The 4,949-nt window shown below is 54.9% G+C and overlaps 1 pseudogene; it reads left to right on the forward strand.

The window, feature by feature from the left end:
- The first annotated feature begins 1,946 nt into the window (after nucleotides 1-1,946).
- LOC112817954 (histo-blood group ABO system transferase-like) lies at nucleotides 1,947-2,751 on the forward strand (annotated as a pseudogene).
- The last annotated feature ends 2,198 nt before the right edge of the window (nucleotides 2,752-4,949 follow it).

The raw sequence follows: 4,949 nt of genomic DNA on the forward strand, positions 1-4,949 counted from the left end.
CTGTCCTTGTTCCTGATTTCAGAGTAGAGCTGTCCATCTTCAGACTTAAGCATAGTGTTTGCTAGAGATTTAATGAGAAAATTACTCCTTACTCCTGCTTTCGTCAGTATTTATATCAGCAGCAGACATTGGACATTGGTTAGAACATTTTCTGCATCAATTAATATGACCACACGTTTTTATTTAAAAATTCATTGTGCTGTACAACATTGCTTGTTTCACTCTATTGAATAACATTTGAGGTGTTTGTGCAGTCACTTGCTTAGGGTGCACAGTCTATTTATGAGCTCTTGGTTTTGCAATTCTTCTGATCTGGTTCTTACATCTATTTTAGGAAAGGTACAGGAATGTATTTTGCTGATTTTGTGGGGTTGGTAATAGTGGATAGGGTTAGGGTTAGGAGTTAGGGATTAGGGTTAGGGTTAGGGTCTCCCTGTCCCCTGCTGCACAGAACGCATTCTCCTCTGGTAATAGAGTGATATTTTTGGAACATAACCTTTGGGCCTCTCTGTGGTCTGCTCCCCTCCTGCCCGTCCTCTCCAGCCTCACCTCTTCCACCACGGCCCACCCTTCTGTGGGCCACCCAAGTGTGTGGTAGTCCCACATGTGCCCTGGGCCTGACTACAAGGCTTTGCTTTTGCTCTGCCCTCTGCCAGGATCACTCTTCTATCCCCCTGCTTCATATCTGGGTTGTTCCCCCATTGGCTGGGTCTGGACTTGCCCTCTGGTGACCTGACTCATGTCTGCTGGTTGAGTGTGCTTGTCCCCTATTTAAATGTAGTGCCCTCCTTCCCTGTGTGAGCGATTTACTAACCTGCCGGGTATGGGGCAGGCCCAGGGAAGTAGCCTTAGTGCCTACGCAAAAACATCAGTCTCAGAGGGGCTCACCACACTTGCTGATAATGGGGGAACTGCTGTCCTCACAGGGGTAGCAGGTAGTACCCTTAAAGGGGGACCAGCCATGGGACGTGGTTGGACAAGTCTTTGAACCCTTTGGGGCCGGGGAGATGTATACCTGGACCTGGAAGCTTACACCCTTGGATTCAAGCCTGGGGCCTAAGCAAGCCCGCTCTTCTTCCTGGTGTCATATTTTGCCTTCCCTGTCCACAGGCTGGACCTGATTCCTGATGTGGCAGAGTTTGAGGGTGACCCCTCCTAGGAATACCAGTGGCTTACGGAGCACCTCGTCAGCAGGATGCCCAGCAGCCTTCCAGGGAGGACCCTAAAGAAGTAGAGACCAGTCTGTGGGGGCCAGCGGCAGCCCACTCAATGCCAAGCGGGACGGGTGGCCGGTCCTGCTGATTCTAGCCGCTCTGTAAGACATAGAAATGAGGGGGGCGCCTGGGTGGCTCAGTTGGTTAAGCGACTGCCTTCGGCTCAGGTCATGATCCTGGAGTCCCGGGATCGAGTCCCGCATCGGGCTCCCTGCTCACCAAGGAGTCTGCTTCTCCCTCTGACCCTCTTCCCTCTTGTGCTCTCTGTCTCTCATTCTCTCTCTCTCAAATAAATAAATAAAATCTTAAAAAAAAAAAAGACATAGAAATGAGGGCTGTGCCCAAAGGTGCTTCCTTCCTGGAAGGTGGGGATGGGATCTGCAGGGGGGGCGGCCAGTGGAGGGCACCTGCAGGGTTTGCCCAGGAGCTCAGCACAGGGGGAGTGTTCCTGGCTCCAGCATGCTGACTGTGGGGCTGCATGGGTTTCCAGCCTCCGAAGCCTCAGGCTCCCCTTTGGAAGTCAGGCTGCTGATGGGCCCCATCTCTGGGAACAGACATTAGGGAGGTCTTGCAGGCAGATTCCCTCAGGAAGGTCAGGAGGTGGCTGTTGCTTAAAGCAGCCCAGGGCCTGCCCCCTTGAAGAAGGTGCACACGTCCATGGCCCCAACTCTGGTGTCCTGCTGCCAGCCTCTGGCAGTGATTCTCTTCCTGCCCTGTCCACTGCCCCTGTAGATGCATGGTCTTCCTGTAGCTGTTCCTGCAGATGGCAGAGAAGCACTACATAGTGGGGCACGGGGTCACCTACTAGGTTTTCACCAATCAGCTGGCTGCCGGGCCCCGTGTTCCCCTCCAGGTAGGCCGGAGGGTGGTGGTCCTCATGGTGGACACAGCGTCACATACTACGTCTTCAAAGACCAGCTGGTTGCTGTGCCCCATGTGCCATTCTGGGAGGGCCAGAGGGTGGTGGTCATCGAGGTCCGTAGCGTCCTGCACTGGCAGGATGTGTCCATGCGACACATAGTGATGATCAGCCGCTTCCTCGAGCAGAGCTTCCTCTGTGACGTGGAAGACCTGGTGTGCGTGGACGTGGATGCGGGAATGAAGTTCTGGGAACATGTGGGCATGGAGATCCTGTCCCCCCTCTTTGGCACCCCACACCCCAGTTTCTACTGGGCAGCCCCTGAGGACTTTAGCTACGAGCACTGGCCACAGTCCCAGACCCACATCCCCAGGTCCCAGGGCAACTTTTACTACATGGGGGCCTTTTTTGGGGAATTGGTGGTGGAGTTTCCCCGACTGACCTTGGCCTGTCACCAGGTGATGGGGGTCAACTGGGCCAATGGGATTGAGGCCACGTGGCCCAATAAGAGCCACCTGAACAGGTACCTGCTGGGCCACAGGACCACCAAGGTGCTGTCCCCGGAGGACCTGCGGGACCCACGGCTGCTGGGCTGGCCCCCACATCATTCCCAGGGTCATGAGGAAGCTGAGATCCATGGCTGTGCCCAAGATTCACCAGGACAAACAGAACTCATGAGGGGCTGCCCCCAGAGACCATGCAGGACCCACGACTGCTGGGCTGGACACTGGAGGACCTGCGGGACCCGAGGCTGCTGGGTTGGCCCCCCATCATTCCCTGGGTCATGAAGAAGCGGAGATTTGTGGCTGTGCTCAAGTATCACCAGGACATCTGGAACTCACGAGGGGCTGCCCCCGTCTCCATCAGGGGGTGCTGCCTTGAGCGGAGTGGTCAGAGCAGATTCCTACTTCTGTCCCCTTGAGGGAAACTGTGGAGCCCAGCACTGCTTGCACGGGTACACCAGCGCCCCAACAAGCCCTGCGCACAGGAGGCCTGCCTGGGGACACAAGTTCCTCTCTTTGTGGTCACTACATTTTGATCACTTCCGGGTCCTTTGCAGCTGTGAATGGCTCCAGTTTTATGTCGGATGTTTGTCTGTGTCAATGCTGAGCAACAGTCTTAAAAAGAACAATTGAGGGAAAAGCTTTTCTCTGTGGTTCTCAACAGACATCTCCTTTGGGGCTGGGAGCAGCCCTGTAGCCCCCATGGAGCCAGAACGGGTGCTGGCCGGGTCTTCCCTCCCAGTCTTTACACCTCACCGCGGCCATGGGGCTTCAGGGTCAGGGGTGTGCTGAGCCACCTCCCAGACCCCCAGTGCCCTCACCACCAGAGGCCTTGGCCGTGGCCACTAGCTTGGCCTCTAGGAGCGTGGAGCCCTCTGGGCTATATGAGGTTCCTGCCTTGGTTTTAAATGGCTATTTCTGTGCTGGTGTTTGTGAAACGTGGGCACTCGCTCTGTCTGGATGTGCGTCCCCTTGGGATTCCTCAGTGCCCACCAGTGGGTTTGCACTTGTGCACTTTCTCTGGACCAGCTCCCTGCACTGTGTCTTAGCAAGCACTTACTGAGCTCAGTCACCCAACAAGGGGCAGAGCATGAGAGCGAGAACTAAGATACAGGCTCCCTGCTCCTGGGCCCTCCAGGGACTCGCGATGGCCCCGACTCCCTGACTCACTTCTTTTGTATTGTGGTATAATGGACATACAGCTGATACCATGAAGCACGTTTCAGTGGCAATAAGTATATTTCCTGTTCTGTACTGGCTACCTCCGTCCATCGCCACAATGTTTTCATCAACCCAAACTGAACCTCTAACCATGAGACCCTAAGCCCCCATTCCCCTTCCCCAGGCCCGGCACCCAGCAGCTCCTTCCACCTCTGTGAATGGGAGTGCTCTCCATCCCTCACAAGCGGGGTGCTCCGGTGTCGGTCCTGTCAGGACTGGCTTATTTCACATGGCATAATGGCCTCAAGGTCTGTCCCTGTGAGCCTGAACCTGACCCACTTTCCCCCCAAAAGTATGGCTCAGCCATCTCCTGTCTGAGCCGAACTTGCTAAGTACCCTCTGCTCCCCTCACCTTCCTCCTCAGCCTGAAGATGATCCCAGCCAGTCTGCAGCTTTGAAGACCTGTTCAGTCCAGATGCCAGGCACATACCCCGGGGGCCTCGGGCCTCACCTATACCCCATCTGTCCACGTCAGGTGCCTGACCCCTCCCCCAGCTGACCACCTGCACCTCCCACAGGTGTCCCCGTCTCAGGAGAGGGAAACACCAAGTCCAGACCCTTGAAGTCCTCTGGGACTTCTTGCTGTCCTACAACTCTCCCAGCAGTGAAGTGGCTACTGGAGGACATTCAATGTCCAAAACATTTAAAGTCATACGTGAGTCTCTGCTGCCTAAGGCAATGGATAACGGTTGGGGCAAATAGAAACCAAGCAGAATCACTCAAAGAAAGGCTGAGGAATGAGGAGCTTTAGGGAAGAAGTGTCTGGAATCTCTGACTGCCCATACCTGACCTTCAGGTGCTCCTCAGTTACTCCTGTACCTCTGGTATCTTCCTGGAACCCTAACATGACTGTTTTCAGACAGCTCGTCCAGCAGTACCCTCAGTTTCTGGGAGGCAGATTTGCTGGAATCAGCAGTGTTTCGTGCTGCCCCAGTGGGATCGCTTTTTGAAGGTGCATTGTCCGGACCATCTGAGGAGCCAAGAATGTGGGTCTGTGACCTGGAGGGATTCTGAGAAGAACTGGTGGGATGGGAGGGCTGCAAGGCCCAGAGGGAGGTTTCCAGAAAGCTGATACGGGTCCCCGGTATCCTATTGTTTTTGAATCAAAGCCCTGAGATCTTTAAATGCCAGTAATGTTACATACAGCATGGG

The sequence above is a fragment of the Callorhinus ursinus genome, unplaced genomic scaffold, assembly GCF_003265705.2.
Source record: "Callorhinus ursinus isolate GAN/ISIS: 27379988/994484 unplaced genomic scaffold, GSC_fseal_2.0 scaffold3761, whole genome shotgun sequence".
In the NCBI taxonomy this organism is placed as follows: domain Eukaryota; kingdom Metazoa; phylum Chordata; class Mammalia; order Carnivora; family Otariidae; genus Callorhinus; species Callorhinus ursinus.